This window comes from Plutella xylostella, chromosome 24 (genome assembly GCF_932276165.1).
Source record: "Plutella xylostella chromosome 24, ilPluXylo3.1, whole genome shotgun sequence".
Classification (NCBI taxonomy): Eukaryota; Metazoa; Arthropoda; class Insecta; order Lepidoptera; family Plutellidae; genus Plutella; species Plutella xylostella.
Genome location: NC_064004.1, coordinates 1527225 through 1547942, shown reverse-complemented (window position 1 = coordinate 1547942; position 20718 = coordinate 1527225). Strand labels below are relative to the sequence as shown.

Genomic DNA, 20718 nt, shown 5'->3' with positions numbered 1-20718 from the left:
CTTGGAATGTTGGGATGGTGTTAGGCGAACCCCCTATACCGAGTTCGAACCTACTACGAAGGTCAAAGGGAAGCTTTCTTAAAATTATATGGAGCAACAAGAAACTCCATGCCTTGACCTCAAAACCAAGCACACTCAGAGCCATAGTGTTCTCCTTTAAGGTGTTGACTAGCTTCCGAAGGTTGCCAGTCAACCCTTGTTGACCGAGTGTCACAGCAAGTATGGACTCCAAGTGTGTGTCGGCAATGAGTCTCTTGTTGTCATATCTTTCCTTAAGGAGCTGGTAAGCTATCTCATAGTTCCCATCGGCCAGCTCCAGATGCCTAACTAAACTAAGAGGTTCCTTGTCCAGAACACTCAGAAGGTAGTGCATCTTTTGCACACTGGACAAGTCCCCATTAGTGTGAATCAGACTGTCGAACAATCCAATGAAATTTGGCCAGTCAGTGTAGACCCCAGAGAAACTGCTCAGACTAATCTCAGGCAACTTGAAGTGAGCAGTTGATCTCACTGGCTCTGCACCGGCGACGCTACTATTCGACACTAATCCCTCAGCTATCACTTTTACCGAATAAAAGATCTCATAGAACTTATTATAGCGCTGGTCAGCCTGCTGCAGCACGGTCTCGTCGACGGGCAGACCCTTCAGGTTCAAGTAAGCGTCCTGGTATTGGTCGCGCATCCGCTCCAGATCCTCGAAACGAACCCTGAACATAGATAGACCAGGCGCATCCGATTTTGCCTGAAGGCTACACGCCAACTCGTAGACCCCACTCAAGTACTGCTCCGCAGTGTCCAGCTGGACCATACATATTTTAATAGGGTCGGCTGAGGCACCCTTAACATGTTTAATTTCAGATTTCATCATTATTTCTAATTTGATTTACGACAATAAAAATATAACCTAAACAGTCCCAGTTGAATTAAAAAAGTAATGTGTCAGACGTCAAACTTCTACTCTGTGCTATCCTCGGAATACTGATTGAAGTTGAGTAGTGATGGACACTACTCGACTAACCGATTCTTACCGATTGACCATAGACTAAGGGAAAAAAAAACTAAGTGACGTCACGATGACACACACAAAACAGCTGGCTAGAAGACTTCAGTTACGTGCTGAAGTTTAGACAAATGTTTGTAAATAATAAACCGGGATGGACTGGAATAGGGAATATCCGGTTTACGAAGGACCATGATATGGAGGAGCAAGGGGGAAGTTTAAAGGAAAGAAACTGACCTGGCAGGAACGGTTGTCCGGCTGATCAAATGCGTTTGACCTCTTCGATTTTCCACCCGTTCTTCTCCAGGTTGATGTGCTGATGTACCGGTGCGCGGCGTAGAGCTACGTGTGTTGTAGTACGCGGCGGATTGTGCTTCTATCGCGGACTGAGTGACGGGAGCGTAAGGTGCGTCGACCGACTCGAATCGCGGCGGTGGTAGAAGTGGACGAGGGTCGGTCGTTGAGGTGGCAGATGACAGCTAGTGTTCATCTACCTGCAGTTTCCGTTAGGATAGGGAAGGTGGGAAGGAGTTACAAACATCTGTGTACCTGTCTGTCAGCTGTTTGTGTGTGTACCCACGAAGTTCCTTGACCCTATGCCTATGGCCCCAACAGACGCTAATCTAATAATGGAAACGGCGCGGCGTAGAAATTGTCTGGAACAGGTTTTAAAGTGGATGACGAGTGGATTGGATGCCTAATACTAGCGGGTTTGCCAAAAAATACTTCCCTATGATAATGGTAATAGAAAATTCGGGAATCACCATTACGGGTGACGTAGTTACAGAGTACATTATGACGTAGTGAAGACAAAGTTGATAGATCTTGCAGTAAACTACAATAGTACCGAGCTAGGAAGTGCTTTTTTGAGCAGAGAGTAGCACAGTCAACAATATAAGGTTTGCAGCACTGCTAAGAATAAAATTCACAGCTTAAATATAACATTTCGTAAAGTTTTCAAGAACAGGGGTATCAATATTTACAATATAAATAAATACACATGCAATGTCATTACATGATACTGGCAGAAATTGTTGGCACACCCGACAGATTGCCATAAAAATGCCATCATAGCGGCAAGATGGCGGCGAAGCAGATCATCAGTTGGCAGCAAGTGAAGAAAACTATAGTGCCACAATCTTATCTGTTCCGGTGGCGACATCGCTGTGATCGAATCCAGTGATGCCATCGATTAAATTTGCCTATTTCTGGTTTAAACGACAATGCATTTCTGCTATTACCTATTGTTATGATTAGGTACATTCATAAGTATAGATAAATCAAAATATAGGGTCGATAGTAAATGAAAGAGGATATAATATATCAAACGACATTTGTTGTATGGAAAATTTGTCCACGGCGAACAGAAATAAAATTAGTTCTGATATAGGAGATTAAAATCTAGATTACAATGGTATATGGTAATATATGTGGGTCGTGGGAATAACGAGATACGACTTAAAAAAAAACTATTAATTATTATTTTTGAACACTTTATTTTACATTTTCTAAAGTAAATAGAAACAAGAGCATACAATTTAAAGAAATTCAGACAGTGTGCAAAGGCTTATTCATCATCATCATCACGACCCATCACGTCCCCACTGCTGGGGCACGGGTCTCCTTCCAAAGGCTAATTGCCAAAAAGCAATTTCTTTCAGCCAACTCTTGATAGGTTGGGAAAACAATGACATGACATAAATCATTATTAGTTATTTCATCTAAAATCGCTGCAGGTGCGAGAAATTCTTCTTGGTATACTGCCTAAGATTTAAAGTATCATGTCATGTCCTCACACCTGTAATCACAGAAAAATAAAGATTATATACTTTTCATCACGAGTATCACGACCCATCCCGTCCCCACTGCTGGGGCACGGGCCTCTCGGGAAAATATTTAATAAAATTACATGGAGTATATGGGTAAAATTATTCGTCATATTTGGCAACACTAACCTTTAGCCGCTGCAACTCGTTCTTCCAATTTTTCAAACGGAATTAAAGGCGCCTGAATATGTTATTCTTCCTGCATAAAAGCCAATATATATAGTACTACTTTTCTTGCATCACATTACAGCGCTTTTGGCATTATTTCACCCAGAAAATCACAAAACAAATTAAATAACGTAGCATCAGCCTCTTCGCAGAAATTGACAACTCAAATAACGCACAGAGTATGAAATGACGTTTGACAATGACGTCTCGTTAGTTGCACATTTTGACCACCGGAACAGATAAGATTGTGGCACTATAATGCCTTATTATTATGCCTGTATTCTGTGAAGGAAAGCAGTCTCGTCCATAGAGAAAAGAACACTACGTTTTAAGAGATGGGAGTACAAGGGAAAAAAAAGAAAAAAATACTTGTATTATTTTTTTTTATTCACGCGTACTAACAGAGGGTACCAACAAAACAAAAAATATGACGTACAAAACTGCCAACATAGCCCCGCTGAAATAGTGATGTGCTTCTTATGGATATTTTTTATCGATAACTAGTAAAAAAAAAAAGTGCGAGTGTATGTATTACTTTAATTTCAGTTTTACACAATAGGATTTCAGTGTTACACAATGACACCAACGTTAAATCTCGGTTCAAAGTTATGTTATGTTCCTATTTGAACACAAAAATATAATCCATAAAATAAACTCGAGATTTTCCGTTGACGTAAGTGCTATGATATAATGTTGAAATAAAATAAAAGTGGAAAAATATACCTAATTATATTTATTTATTATAAAATAAAGTGTCTGCAGTAAGTCCCACACATGGAATTGTTTTTTTTTTTCAATTGTGTTCTTAAAATGTTGTGGTAGAAAATGATTGCCACAAATTCGTTTAAGTTGATGTAGCTAGCTTTTCAATAAGCACATAAACCAGATCCTCCTTACCGGTCATCTTAACCCACTGTTTACATCTGCAAACAACATAATTATTATTAAACAATTAAATATTATTTAAGTTGGTATAATAAAAGTCACTGGTAATTTTTGTATGGAGATCCGAATTTGATTTTCGCTAATTTCCAAAACTAGGAGACAAAAGTTGTTCTGATTGATGAGCTGTGCGTACTAATGATAAATAAAAATATCGATATCGATAAAAAAAAAATTCATGCACTATTGTTGGTTGTGCTGACCCTCCAGTTATTTAATTAGACTTTAACTTTATTATACATATAAATAATCTAAATCCTATGCTTTAGCCTTTAATTGTAGCTTACCTTTCCTCATCCAGTGGAAATTTGGCCATGAAAATTCTCTTTTGGCCATCTGTACGACCGGCTAGCGGCTCTTAAACCACATATTTCACAAGTTTTATAAAACATAATAATTATCAATAATATCAAGCAACACTAATAGTTAGGTACCTCCACACAAACACTGCACTTATCCACAGTAATAATAATGTATAAATAACTGTTAAATCTTAATTTATTTATGATTTAAAATTATTTTTCAAACTAAACGATTGACTGACTGACACTGACAGATGACAAAAGCCAAAGATGTCTATGATAGCGTAAAAAGTACTCTGTGAGCGGTGCTCGCCATTATTTTTCGTACGCGTTCCATACTAATTTTTTTCCCAGACTGTCTTTCGCCAGACTGGTCTCGTCTGCCATTTGGTCACAACGGTGCAAGGAGCAGTGGACCCCTGGATGTAATAAACATGCCGATGTCTGTGGGCCAATGGAGATTGGAGGATCCAGGTATTTCCTAGTTTTTGTTGATGACTATAAATCTTGATATAATGATTATAATATTTCATATTATCCTTTATCAATTAACCATTATTCAGTTTAAACGCTTTCTCATCTCTAATCATCAATTCATCACATTTCAAACTTTGGATTTGCTATCCAGTCAGCCAACAGTGATTATAAACTCACTGTTCTATCATGCATTGTCCCCAACATAACATCTTCAATGCCTCATTTCCGTGTCAATGTACAGGACATCAACATACCATCTCACATTCAGCTTGCCGATGCTTCAGCGAACCTAGAAATATAGATATTTTACTTGGGTGTGACATCATGTTTCAGATCCTACTGCGTGAGAGACTGCCAGTGATACCAGGTCAGCTGTTTCTACACAACACTCAGTTCGGCTACATTGTTGCTGGCACTGCACCATTGAACAGCGAGGGATGTTCATCACTACCAAGTAACTTTTGCAAGTCAGTATCTGAGGCTGTCTCAACAGAGTCTTTAAATAGGAAAATAGATATGTTCTGGGAATGTGAGCAGGTACCTGAAAAAGGGAACTATATTCCTACTGAATTAAATCCAGCTGACTGTCTGTCAAGAGGTGTAGATCCTCACAGTCTACTGAATAATCAATTTCATGAAACTGAATTCAAACATAGTGTAGAATCAGTAAATGTGCTTCAGAACTTACCTGAGTTAAAGTGTGAGGCTGAGAAAACAAATATGATACATGCTTAGAGTATATAGATACATGCAATCGGTTTAATATAACCATAAGCCCATAAGCAGTTTATTTGGTTCTTTATGATTGGCTTTGCAGACATACCATCCCATTGTCAGCTTGCCTTCTTACATCTCTTCTTATATCTTTATTTAATATTTTTTTTCTTCTAAATTTCAGCTTTCCTATTTTTTCGGGAATACCGCCGCTGCCCCCGGGCCATGCCTCTATAATGAGAAGGTAAGTGTAGAAATACATTATTTTAAAACAATAAAGTCATTTAAATGATATTGAAACTGAAGACCAGCATAATGCATAGGAAAGCCAAATAAATAAAATCATGGTGCAGCACATCCTGTATCAGGGCCTCTAGTACGGGTTTTGCAATTTACGTAAACGAATTTTTTTTTGTTTTCTTCTGTCACCTGCATAGATTATCTGTCAAAAGTTTCATGATAGTTTCCGCTAGAGGCGCCACTTTGTTTGCGAGAAAACTGAAACTTTTATAGTTTTTAGTTCACACAGCAATGTTATTTATTTGGCACGCCTATTTATTAATGTATCGTTTCTTGCCAACAGATCACCTGGGTGAAGATGACGATGCAACATCGACATGTCGAAGTACCCAGCGAATGTGACGACAAAACTACTAAATGGATTTTGATCAACAGACAACCTGGATAGGCAACTTTTTAAAAATCCTAGAATCACTACCAGAAAACTTTTTAGCTCTAAGTTTTATTTTAACAGTTACTAGAAAATAAAACCGAGAGCATGTTAAATAAAACAAACCAACACCTATCCCAAAAGAAATGGTAGAAACATAATCAACAAAATATATCATACAGGTTACCAGATAAGGCAAGTAATAATGAAAAATAATTTATCTATCTTTTATCATTGCATGTTATTGTTATAATGTATTTCTACCTATGGGTACAATAGTGGGAGTAGCCTGTATTTATAGTTGGTGAACAAATTGCTTGCTAATGATAAGGCACGGAATTAAAAGGGACAGTCAGAATTGATGGAGCATTTACAACGTAGGTAAACAAATTCCTACACATATCTCAAGTCCTACATATTCAGAGACAGTCATATAAGAAAGGGAATGACTGTTTATAACCACAATAGCCGAAACTGATGTGGCATTTCTCAAAAATTAAACCGGGGGAAATTACAAAGATCTTATCAATGCTATGTAAAAATTGGATATTATCTATTAAGTTTTGTATTGACTTACCTGTAATTCTATTGTACACAAGCACCAAAACAAAACCAAAAGCTAGTAACTTTTTACAAACACTCAGCACCAAAAACAGCACAACGAAACGAAGAGGCTCTTGTTAGCACTGACAGTTCCGTTCCGTTCGCAGGTCGATCGACTCGAATGCGAATGCGCAATGTTTTGACTATGCGCATTGACCTTCATTAATGCCATGCGCACTAATTATTTCCAATATTGTAGTTTAATAATTGAATTAGCAGAATATTTAACAAGACAGAAATTAAAACCCTAAAGAATACGTATGTTTATAAAAATGAAAACAGCTGTATTTATTTTAACTCTTTGGACACATGGCGCCATCTGTTGCCGAGTAGCGGTAATAATAGCGACACCTGTTGTCGAGTAGTAGTAACAATGAGTTAGTGCAGTGAGAGTGAAGTGAACGTAACAATTATATTATTTATATATATTTTAATATTTATAGGTTCTATTTAAGTTTAGGTTTATTAGTAGATCACATTTTATTCTGTTTTATTTAATAAAGTATGCTCTTACTTAAAAGAGCTATGATATAATTCAAGCTATCGATTTTAACTGTTACTTGTATCCATATTCTGATTGATAAATAATAAATTTAGAAATATCATTGTGATTTTAATCATACCTACTTATAACAATATAAAATAATTTAACATGATTGTGTTGATGTAGTTTCTAATGTGGATTTGTATACTTAAAATAAAATAAATTTGTCTTGGCATCTTTTATTTACCTACATATTAAGAACCCAAAATAAGTCTGTAATATAACTGGTTACATTCATTACTGTATGTATTTTTAAAAGTAACCATCATTAAAATAAAAAAAAGAAAAAAGATCTTTAGTTGCTTTAGTTAGATTCGATCCACAGACCACAGGGATCTAGTTCGAGGCTGTAACCAACTGGGCTGAGGTGCTGATTATTGTTTTAGTGAAAAATTCCTTCACTTTCTTCCCTAGCCGACAACTTACTTAATACATATTTCAGATGCTTACACTTTTCATTATTTTGAAGTCCCTTGACCATATACGTACATAAAGTAGTTATTGCTACGATCTATATACCATCGTCTATCCATTACATACACTCGATGAGTGGTAGATTTAGTTCTTATCAAGTTTTAACTTGATTAACATAACATAATATTTTCCTATATGGGCGACTATTTTTTCATGATTATGAAGAAATAACCCATTGTGGCGGGATACTGTTAGTACTACATGCTAGAGAATACTTCAATGAACTTATAGACATACAACACATTTACTAACGTGCTCCGAGAGATTAATTACGTCACAATTACATTATATAGCGACATAACCGCAAATATGAGCGACAATTTTTTCATGATTTTGAAGAACAAGCAAATCTACCCAAATTCTGTTAGCACTAGATGCTAGAGAATATTTCAATGAACTTATAGACATATATCACATTTACCAACGTGCTCCGAGAGATTAATTACACCACGATAAATTTACGGCTTCTTTGCGCAATTTGCTGTACAATGTATTCAGGCGCTTTCTCTTTGATTGATTATTTTGAAGTCAATTGAGCAAACACAAAGATGACATATATAGATTTATAATGTATTTACCATCGTCTATCCGTTATTTACACACTCATGTGGGTAGATTTAGTTGTAATTTTTTTTTTAATGAGTGACGTTAACTTGTAATGTAATTAATCTGCCGGAGCACTCTGAATGGTGTAATAGTAGTTAGTAAGTTAATTGCAGCATCCCCTAGCATGTAGTGATAACAGAATTTTGCTACTTTTTCTAATTTCTTCATAATCATGAATAATATTTGGCCGTATTGAGTGTCCTTATAATTAATAATTTTGACTAATTTCGAGCACACTGTTAAATGTGTAATATGTATATAGGTTCATTGCAGCATCCCCTAGCATGTAGTGATAACAGAATTTTGCTACTTTTTCTTATTTCTTCATGATCATGAAAACAAATTCACTCATACAAAAAATTTGCTTCTGCTGCTATGTTCACGGCGGTTACGAAAACCCGTAGGCTTGCTACGAGAAGGTTATTTATAAATTAATAAGTTATCCTAACTAATATTATAAATGCGAAAGTAACTGTGTCTGTCTGTCTGTCACTCTTTCACGCCAAAACTATTGAAAGGATTTGAATGAAATTTAGTACACAAATGGTCTAGACTCTTTTATTTTTAAGTTACTTAATTAATTTTATTTTAAATTAATTTTAATCATATTGAGTACCTACTTGAATTTGCACAGCTTTATTATTATATTCTATTGGAGGAGCGCTGATGCCTGATGTACAGGTCACTGGCCTAGTTCAGGCACAGATGTAATTTGTAATTAGATAAGCTTTTTTGGAATAAAAAAATATTATTATTATTATTATTACTCTAGACCCTGAGAAAGAACATACGCTACTTTTTATCGCGAAATTCCCATGGGAAAACTTTTTAAGGCGAAGTGAAGCTCGCGGTTTTTTTTAAATATATTTTATATACCTATATGGCAAGGTACAGAGGTAATTCAGTTTATTCCTCACCTACTGCCGGGGATCGCATGACATACATCTAGTAAGGTTTCTTTAGCTTTGCATTTGTATGGATTCTATTCTACCGATGTATTCTCAAACCCTGCACTAAATAGTGGTGTCAAAATTGATGATGACAGATGTCCCTTTACACAGACAAGTTAAACTTATAACACCCCACTTTTTCTGTCGGGGGTTAAAAAGGGATGGTCACCGTGGTAGACTTTTAAGTCTCTGGCTGAATTCAAATCGACGTAAAAAAATCATTATATTCTTTTTCCGATACGTCCAATGCCTTGAATATTCCAATTAAAGATATTGTTCTAAATTCCTGCACTTTCAATCAATATTTTATTAATTTTAAGCAGCAGAGTAACCTAAATAATATTCCCCATTAAGTACCGAAGGAATTGCAAAGTTCAGAATACCATTACAAACCTATAAACAAGCGAGAATTTATAGAAAACGGTCCCCATAGAAGTGTAAAATTATTATCGATAAAATACTGTATCGTTTAAATATATACTCTATGTTTTTCCAATAGAAATCAAAGTAGGTTGTTTGCAACGATTTGAAACTGAGACCTCGTTTATCAAATGACATAATAAGCTGAAATTGTTACAGAGGAATCTGTGCTTAAAGCGCTAAATTGTAAAGTTCAAAATGAAACGGCCGTTATAGTCAAGGGAGTATAGGTGGCCTAATGGGGCATTATTTTATGAATTTATGACACAAGAATATTTTTGTAGGTGTCGTTTTCGTTTATGTAATTAAATTTATAAAGTTATTGGTTTTGTTTTGCCATTAACATTATAACATACTTAACATGCTTCTATGCTAGTGCAATATTTCAGTATATAGATTGTAAGTTCTATGAATACGGGGTTTTTCTCAAACTGCAACATTAAGGGCCAATTTCTCCATAGTCGGTTAGAGCAGAACCAGGTATTAGTGGTTGACTTTTGAAACATCTGTCAAGAATTTTATATGGAGATGACGTATAATTGATAACCAATCCCTGGTCGGTTAGACAACCGACTATGGAGAAATTGGCGATAAGAATTTATAACATACTTACCTACCATCCTTCTATGCTAGTGCTATTCCAGTAAATAGATTGTAAGTTCAAATTCTTTGTAAGTTCTATGAAAACGGTTTTTTTTATCCATCTGCAAACAACATTAAATAAGGGTGAGAAGAAATTTAGACAAATTTTAATTTATATTTTTGATGGTGTAGACTCTTGCTCAGGTATACCTACAAATAGAAAAAAACATATGTGTGAAACTCCAGCAAAATTGCAGTTTCGTCTAGTTAATTAAGCTCAATAGTAGAAAGCCGTAAATCTCCATACCCCACACGTCCCCAGCCCCACACGTTACCTGGTGTTAAATTCTAAAAGTAATAAGTCCGACTTCGTCTTTATGATCTCATAAACAGCCAGTTCCAGGTGATTACGACTAGATCTGTTTCATTACACTTACATGACTTAAACATTCGCTGGAGACTGCTACTGAAAGCGTGAAGTACATACTTCACGTAGGGTGACTTAGGATGCTTTTCCACCAAAGATATGGTAGGTACCTACATGGTTATGGATGCATGAACTAGATGGTATGTCACATACATACATATAAAATAATATTAAAGCAAAAAAAAACCGCTAATTTTAAATTCAATTTCAATACATATTGCAGACGGCGTAATTAAATATTAGTATTTAGTATATATAGTATATAGTATATATATATATATATATATATAGTATATATATAGTATATTAGTATTTAGTATTGTTATTATATATTAAGATAATTATTAAGTGACTATTTAGTTTTTAGTTCTTTCATCTTACATTTTTCCTTTTTTTTTTTTTGCACATCTTTGTACCTGTTTTCCTGCACCTCCTGTAGGTTGGCTGGTAGAAAATGCTCTTAGCATTAAGCCCACCTTTTGTACATGTATTTTTATATTTGTGCAATAAAGAATTAAAAAAATTAAAATAAATATTTTCCGTTTAGGAGTAATTTGGTGCTATTGTCACTGTTTCAAATTATTGGAACTGTTTCAAAGCTCGCGAGTGTAATAAGTAACCAATTTTATCAATATTCAGCAACTGTTTACAAATTACACTCTTTTTTCGGGGTAAAGAGCTCCACATTATAATACCTCTCTGAAAATTTATTTCGTAACTCCTAGAACAAAAGTAGTTCGAAATTTCGAGTATTTTAACCCGTTTCGGCAGATGGTTGAACAGTTTGAACACCCTGTATGATGCAACACAGTAACTAGTTATTAATATAACATAGGGTAACAAACGGATTTCATAAATGTATAAAACGGCGTCGGCAATGCCTGTGTAGTGGCCGCATTTATGTGAATTTCTATACAAATAATACTGAATGCGATGCGTCCTTTGCGTACGATACCGAAAAGTGGGCTTACCATTACATTCAAATGACATTCCAATAAAAATCTAACTTACATAAGTACGTAAGTAAATCTATTCATGAACATTTTTACGTAAACATTCAGCCTTGCCCAGACTCCCTCTCAAAGATCAATTAATCAGACAGGCTTCAGCCTAGTCGCCCATTACGTCCGGTGCTGTCACCCACACAGCCACGCGGGGGCACGGGGGCACGCGGGGGCACGGCAGGGAGACACGAGCGTGGCGTGGTCCGCTAAGTGGAGCCATCCGTCATCTGACAGACGCAAGACTATTTTTGCCGTGTAGGGATGCCTCTGTTTGGTAACGTCCGGCTACGCTGCTGGCTTTGCAACTGAAACTAAGCCCCTGTTTCACAATGTCTGATTAGTCGCTACCTGTCGGATAAAATACATGCTGTCACTGTCTAAAAAATAATAACAGAGAATGACAGTATGTATTTTATCCGTCAGGTAGCCACTAACCAGACATTGTGAAACAGACCCTAAATGTCATATGTTTTAGGGCAATACTAACTATATATACGGCGTCTTTCACAATCTACCTGACCTGTGGGATAAAAGATAATTTTATCACTGTTTATAACATAATTACAGAGAGTGATAACATGTATCTTATCCCACATTGTGAAACAGGTCCTTAATCTTTTAGATTTTCTATTACTTTCGTGGTACTGGTACGCCTATCCATTTTCATTAATTTAGGCCTACAAAAATATATATTTAATTTAATACCCTTTTAGTTGCAAAAATAGCGGTATCGAGTTCTAGCCTGTTCCATTCGATTGATTCTATGTGGGAAGTAATTGTAAGTGTGCGAAGCTAAATCGAAATTAGGAAGCCTTACTTTACTAGTAAATTAATTTATATTTATGTTTTGTTTACAGGTAATTATGAAACCCACTCGCGAATACTAATTGAGGACTTGGGTAACTTTTTATTCGGTAAGATGATTAATAGAATATTGTCTCAGATAAGATCATTTAGCCATATCTTTTTGGCTCCACATGGCCTTTTGTTATGTCTGTATTTGTACGTATATTTGCTCATGCAACTGTCAGGGTCATAAAAACCCCGATTTTCCCCCAACTTGCTTGCGAGTTTTCATCAAAGGATCGACTTAACGAAAAGGTCGCTATAGCAACCTCCTTTCAGTAATTATATTACCGGCAGAGATCACGCAATTCTATTAGGTACCTACTGTTGCCAGTTATACATAATACAGGGTGTTGCAAAAAGGGTATACTAGGCCGAAACCAGCATGTGCAGCATGTTATACCTATCTACTTAAGCCCGAATCTGAAATCAGAATTTCAAAATTGGCGAAAAAAAAAAACAATCTCCATTGTAAAAAAGTCACGTAGCCAACTAAGTTTCTATGGATTTTTTTTTTTTCACGAATTTTGAAATTCTGATTTCAGTTTCGGGCTTAGATATAACGTGCTGCACATGCTGGTTTCGACTTAGTATATCCTTTTTGCAACACCCTGTAGATAAGTAAATAATGAGTCGTGGTGGCTTAACGGATAAGGTCTCCCATTCGTGAGGCCCTGGGTTTGGATCCTGCCATGTATGTACCAATGAATTCTTTAGAAATAAGAAATTTAAGTACAATTATTATACCACGTACTCTTACGGTGAAAGAAAACATCATGTGAATACAATTTTTAGAATAGAATAAATCTTTATTCACAGAAAACAACTTATGCTATTACATACATCCCACAAAACCAAATGTTAATATGGTTTGACTGTGGGTAAGGAGTCGCACTACATAACAAATTTTTCATAGCTTAGTAGCACATATTATGCACATTTATATATACCTAGCTTACATTATAGTTAAACAGGAACAATTCGTTTTAGAGTTTAAGATTTAAGATGTTGATGACATATACATACTGGTATAAAGTTAATTTTGATACATTATAGGCAATTAGGTACTTTGGATAGTGTTTAATGTGGCAGCCTAGATTTTATATGTGTCATGTGTAAGTACCCTAAGAGTACCATCGTTATTAAAAAACGGCGATACGGCTCGCAACCTATCACGTGAGTACAAAATGTACAGCGAAAATCGGGTGGCTCGCTTGCTATTCACCTCTGACTACCCCTTCGGGGATTACATTCGTGAGCATAATGCATGTATGTAACCTACAAGCGCTTCGCCGTGTTTTTTTTTAATCGTGGGCGTCTATGTGACGTCACGTCCGGTTGGAGCGGATATGCGCGCCCCCGCGCTCTGGAAACTCTATGGTTTCTGCAAGAGAGGTCACTCTAGTTTACGAAAAGCAAAGTTTCAAAAATAGACTAGTCTAGTTGTGTTAAACGGACGGATTGCATGATTTTCGTCAGTTATATTTGGTCAAGCTAAGAGTATATTATCCTAACTAATATTATAAATGCGAATGTCACTGTCTGACTTTCCTACTATAGAATAGATTTATTAAATTAGGTTTTGTATTTATTTCAGACAACTGAAAAACTTTAATACCGCGATGTAGAATTCCATATTAATTGACCTCGGTTCCATACAAGCTCTCTATATTGCGCTTTTAGTGCCATCTGTTGATTATATCCGGAACTGTCTGTCTGTCTGTCTGTCTGTCTGTCTGTCTGTTACTCTTTCACGCCAAAACTACTGAACGGATTTGAATGAAATTTGGTATACATATGGTCTAGACCCTGAGAAAGAACATAGGCTACTTTTTATTGCGAAACGGAGGTTGTAAGGGGTTAAAAGGGGGGGGTAAAAGTTGTATGCGAATACTTAATTTTAAAAGATAAAAATCTGGCGTAGTGGTTAGTGACCCTGACTGCTATGCCGAAGGTCCCGGGTTCGATACCCGGCCGGGGTAGATCTTTTTTTAAATAAACTTTATATTTACACTTGATGAGCAATAATTAAACATTTTGTTCTAGCGTTTTTGAAACTTCGATCTGTGAGTGGATGAAATAGAGGTTCATATTTTGTATGAAGTTCGTCATTTTTGAAGATAAAAACATTATATTTTGTATTTAGGCACTACATAATCACGAAAAAATAATAATTAGCATATAAAAAAACCCAGTGTGGGGGTGTAATATAGGGGTTGAAAGTTTTATGGGTGTTGAGTTTTAGAAGTTTAATTTATATAGTAGCTATGTCCGCTCCTAGATGGCGTTGTCGGATCGGATATAGATCGCGGTATGGTTTGATTTTAGCTCATGTACTTATAGTTTGTATGTATTTGCAGTAAGTTAATAAGGTCCTCGAAAACAAATCAATTAGCGGCTGTACTTTTCAATACGAGGTTTCATTCACTGCATTAATTGGTTATTATGCGTCATTTTTGAAGATAAAACTATGAAACTTATTACGTAGGTGTTTTAAAAAAAAAAATGTGCAGAGATTTTCTATACGGAATTCCCATGATTGACACGCACAGGCTAACTGAACGTAGCGTAGGCACTTGAAATTTGGAAGGGACGTAGCTTAGGTACCGTATTTACCCACAATAACCGGAGTTGCGCGGTTGAAATTCGGCATTAACTTAGGCTGTTTTTAACAGCATGCGGATTTGATCAGGCATGCGGGATTTCCCCGCACGCGTTCATACAAATATTCATTGTAACGCGTGGAATATGCACACGAGATGCGGGAAAATGGCGTGCTATCCCGTGATGAAATCTGCATGCTGTTAAAACAGCCGTAAAGCTTAGTTACAATAGGATATTGCAAGATACCTAGATGTTTTCAATCTAACATGTCTGCACACCTTAGTAAAGTTATGGTTTTGTTTTGTAAAATGGGAGTTAAAGTGAAAAAAATAAGTAGTATGAAAAAAACCAAAACTGCATAAGTTAGATGCTTGAAATTAAACATTTATAAATTACTATTCTGCCATTGCTATACAAGTCTTTGCTCAATGAAGTCATGAAAATCATTTTTAGTCAAGTATCTTCGTACTTATTTGTCAACTTTTATCTAATTTAATACCACCATGGCATGTTATTGGGTAGGTAGTTCGGGAGTCGTCCACGGCAAAATAATTTTAAGGCGAAGCGAAGCTCGCGGGCAACAGCTAGTAAATAAATAAATAAATATGTGGGGACATCTCACACACAGCCATCCGACCCCAAGCTAGGCAGAACCTGTGTTATGGGTGTCGGACAGCTGATATATCTACACAAATACATAGATAGATAGATACTAAATTTAAAATATCAACACCCAAGACCCGAGTACAAATATCTGTGTTTAAACAAATATCTGCCCCAGCCGGGAATCGAACCCGGGACCTTCGGCATAGCTGTCAGGGCCACTAACCACTACGCCATTCGGTCGTCTTTTATGTTTTATTATATTTTATGTCGCTGGACCTTTTTCAATGCTCGCGTTTTCTGTTTACGTCTACACACACGTCTAATTGCCGTCTAATACCGTTATATTTAATAGATATTTATATAAACAAATAACGATCGAATCTGCAGACACTGAAATACTACACGCCATGAAATTTAAACCACCCTGTATTCTACTGCGCATGAAAAGAAAAAGTTATAACAAAGTAAAACAGAAATCCTACAATATTACGGAAACGGAAATAAGTTAGGTAGGTACTACTAGGTACACATTTATTTTTGCCACCAAACAGGCGAAGGTGCTACCGTAAACAGCCTTCGGTATCCTGGTTTATGGTGATAGGATATTTTGGATCTCGATGCTTTTTTGTTTATACCTATTGATTGATATTTGAAAAGCAGGATTTGCTTTTGTTTGTTTATATACTGGGTACAATGCTGGCGAAAAATTGGCACAGCAATCCATGCCTACCCCGCATAGTACACCCGCTAGCAAAGAAAAAGTTCCAGTGGTCATCAAATTGCTCCTATTAAATGAAAAATCTGCAATATTGTAATATTGAAGTAGGTCTAACAGCGCATCAGAATATTACCAAAAAAAAAACCTTGTAGTTTTCTTAAATTATCCGACTAAAAACGAACATTACCTGAACTAATTCTCAATTTTACAATTAATGTTTTTAAAAACTGGGGCCATTTGCCTGGGGGCAAAACTTTTGCATTATTGTCATTTTGTTGGTGGAAATTTTTACATGAATTACCGACACACCATCCCGCCTTCACGAAGGATATTTGACCCCTTCGAGCAGTGTCGGCGCCAGGTGACAGGTGTCAAAAATTAACGATATCGGAAACGAGTCGGCCATTTTGATTAATGGCAACTGGACCGCAGGGTTGCCAACGTAATAGAAATTTAAATATTTTTCCCGTTCGCCACATGTGCCGCCTAATGGGTGGCCCGTTCTGGCTACCTTGGTAAACGATCAGGGGTCACTCTCTACAGTCGACGAAATATAATAGGCCCGTTTGGACAGCTACAAAATGTATGGGATGACAGCTGGTGTCAAATCAAAATCATGAAAAATGTAAACAATAAGTAACTTTTGGTGCTTAAGTTCTTTTTTCTTTCGACCGTTAAATAATAAGCCAGATTATGTGTCTTTGCATGTATTTCATCAAGCAAATCAAGAGTAAATAGCGAATTTGTGTAGCTGTCCAAACAGGCCTATTATATTATTATTTCGACGACTGTAAAGCGACAAACGAACAAAAATTTACAAGAAATTTACGGGATAGAGCCGTGGTTAGTGCAGCAGTTTTGCTTTTCGTAAGTTTCGGAGAGCATCGATTGCTAACCACGACCCTATTGCATGGCATGACAGCTCTTACTGCCAGTTTCTATAACTCTATCTATCTATAACTGGTAAGTAGTTACAGTGCTCCAAAATTGATAATGCGCATAGAAATCTTTGACAGATCGGTTGTTTTCAATTATGTGACACATGATTTTGACTCATATTTCTTTCGAACAAGGTGCAAAATGCAAGTGTTTTTTTAAGGCTCTTACGATTTAATGATTCGGGTGTGAAGATCTGCATGTGCATTATTAATTTTGGACAAGTGTACTTTCATACGATTTTGACATAATCCAAAATCGTATGAAAGTAACTACCAGTTATGGATAGATAGAGTTATAGAAACTGGCAGTTAGTCGTTCATTGGTCGAGTTAGAGAGTGAGTAGTGACCCCCTAGCACCTACATAATATATTACCTATGTATATTGTATACAGGCTGGGACTTACCTTGTTTTTGCATATTTTCGTGACCGGATCAAAATTTCAAAACCTTTGGATGCCTTTACACGAAGACTAAGAGACATTATTCATTGCCTGTTTACCTAAACTGTTACCTTCTTGTGTACGAAGCCTTCTACATACTTATGGTGTTATAAAAAATCCTATTAGATTCACCTTTATAAGGTATTGTGAATGTACTTACCATGATGATTAAACGTGCTCTTCTAGGTTCAAGGTGTAGATCTAATTACATAGACATCTAGAGACTACATGAATCCTAAGAAATCCTGAAAAATTTTAACTGTCACACGAATCATCCTTGCTGAAACGAGGTATACAATTACATAGTAAAATACATATATTCAGTGTTAGAGCGAAATCCAATGCAATGTTCGTATCTCTGGCTCTGCTTGTCAATAATTTCACGATAAATCATGAGCGCGCTGTGTTTTGTTTGTTTTAGGTTAATAATGTCTTCCATGTCCGTATTTACACATTACGCCAGAGAGTCTGACTATACGAAATATATATTATGTCGCAGGCATCTGGTTGAATCTCCTTTTTGGTTGAATCACTAGCGCGTTCATTGGATGGCGCTATTCAATTGTATGACTAAAGGACAAATCGTCAAGTCGTTGAATGTAACGTTTGACGTCTTGACTGAACGTCATTCAGCGAAGTCGTTGAATGGGATATAGTATAGCAACTTTGTAATGTCTGGTTAGGGTGAACATGACCAGAGAAGAGTCAACAAAAAGACTATGTTACAAAGCTCTTATCTCACAAATTAACTAAACAATAAAAATAAACGTACATACACATGCTCACGACTGTAATCCCCGAAGCGGTAGTCACTAGTCAGAGGTGACTCGCAAGCGAGCCACCCGCTTTTCGCCGTACATTTGTATTCACATGAAGGTTGCAAGGCGTATCGCCGTTTAACAACGCTAAATTTGCAACTGAAACAAATGACAGCACCAGAAATGGTCAAATCTTTGTAATTTCTGTAATTAATAATTTATCTATTTTAAGTAGAAGTAGGTATTTAAAGGTAGTATAGTTTTAGTTATGTTAAGGACGACGTGAATGTACATATTTCAGTAAATAATATGAGTAGAATAGAAAAGAATATTACTTTATTAAACACTACATAAATCAGACATACAAAAACATACTTACCAATGTACAATAGACGGCCTTATCGCTGAGAGCGATCTCTTATTAGGCCTTTTTGTAGCATTTCTGAAGCCATTTCATACATTTATTATTACCTAAGATTATTAACCCGATGATGTACTCCTACTTGTCACTTGCACTTCTTCTTCTATCGTGTAAATGCACTAAGCTAACTTCCTCCAGTTTATGCTTATTACTTTGCACTGCACACTTCAAATGCACTAATAAATAGTGTAATTGAATTACGCAGGGGGTCGTATATCTGTGCGGCAGGGTGTACGCACATAATGGAACCGGCAGACAGTTTATGTCGGGACGTGTTCTTGCAACAGCTCGATCTAGATTTAATGGCGTCTAATTTGTAGGTTATAGTTAACAACTCACATAACGTGAATCTTAATGCCTGGTTTTGGAATTAGTTTGAAGAAACAAAACAGAACAGAACTTTGGGCCAGTTTGATCTAACTTTACAGTGGCTGAGCTGTGTTCGTACATATTTTTAGTAGATGCACTTATTTTTAGTAGATGCACTTTGGGTCTATATTGTCTTTGTATAGCGCTTCCCATATAAAAACCTTCAAGAGCCAAAAGACTATGTAGAGCGGATCTGGATGTTTGTTAAATTTTTCGATCAATTAAAAATAATTAAGTCAGGTCTTACCAAGGACTTTGTATATATAACAGGACTGAGTACTGCCAAAATTTTAATTACTTAAACACATCGTAAGCTGTTGTAATAATATATACAAAGTCCTTGGGTCTTACTGATATTCCCGCGCTCGCTATCCCGATTCCTAACTGTCAAACATGTAACAATGTGGAGGATTACCACCAAAAAGGCCGTATTCATCTCAAATCGATATCTCGGCAGACAGACTGGCGACCACCGGCCCCTATTCTCTAACTTTTTGCTCTAGCCAGTTGATAACCGAACTTAGTAACCGAAGATTTGTTAATTATATTCTAATGACAGACGCGTTAAGAATATCGTTCAAGGTCGGTACTTGCTATTCTATTCTCTTTGCAGGTGGTTCTAAGTATCTACTTGCATCTAGCTCTCTCGAATGAAACCATTGGGCATATCCCCTAAGTCAAACTGCCTTCCTTAGCTTGGACCATTTCCCACCACGCTGGACCACTGCGGATTGGTGGGTTCACAGTAGTTCACACATCTAGGTGTGCTAAATCTAGATGTGGAGGTTTCTTCACCATGTTTTGCTTGACCATACATTGTACTTAAATTCCAAAGAACTCATTCTTACATGTCAGCGCTGGGATTCGAACTCCGCATCTCTAGCGTGAGAAGCGGGGGCGCTTGGCTAACTAAGCTACAACCGCTCCTGAAAAATAAAAACCTCCTTAAGATAAAAACGAAAACCTCTAAGTAATTCTATATCAACTAGCCCCTACATATATCGACTGAGTTAGTGAATAGGGGGCCAGAATGAGGGGCGAATCTTTAACGTATTTGTTTGCGGCTAGCGAGACATGAGGGAGCCTACTGCAATCTCTCCATTGTGTAAAACAGAATGGAGGTTCTTATTAATAGGTTATGCCACCTCTTTTTCGGTTTGTGAAGAAAGAAAATGCACTGAAAAGAGGTTGCGGTTTTCACCGCCACGGAGGTCGTTTAATGCTTTCTGGTTTCTTGTGTTTAACCTCTTTTAAACCGCCGACGGAAAAATAGGGTTGTTATAAGTTTGACGTGTCTGTGTATGTATC

The 20718-nt window shown here is 36.6% G+C and overlaps 1 protein-coding gene and 2 long non-coding RNA genes across 4 annotated transcripts in view; 2 read left to right on the top strand and 1 right to left on the bottom strand.

Annotated features, from left to right (window-relative positions):
- LOC105381508 (RNA-binding protein Musashi homolog 2) overlaps positions 1-20718 on the top strand; it is a 117915-nt gene that overhangs the window by 73908 nt on the left and 23289 nt on the right. The gene's annotated exons all lie outside the window — the stretch shown is intronic.
- On the top strand, positions 4606-7421 carry LOC125490494. The gene is made up of 4 exons (XR_007267701.1): positions 4606-4712; positions 5049-5182; positions 5614-5673; positions 6013-7421. It is a non-coding gene; the product is annotated as an uncharacterized LOC125490494 (long non-coding RNA).
- On the bottom strand, positions 4892-6013 carry LOC125490495. Of its 2 annotated transcripts, none has more exons than XR_007267703.1 (2): positions 5404-6013; positions 4892-5004 (listed from the first exon to the last, which is right to left on the bottom strand). It is a non-coding gene; the product is annotated as an uncharacterized LOC125490495 (long non-coding RNA). The 2 variants fall into 2 exon arrangements; XR_007267702.1 differs by having other exon boundaries at positions 5539-6013.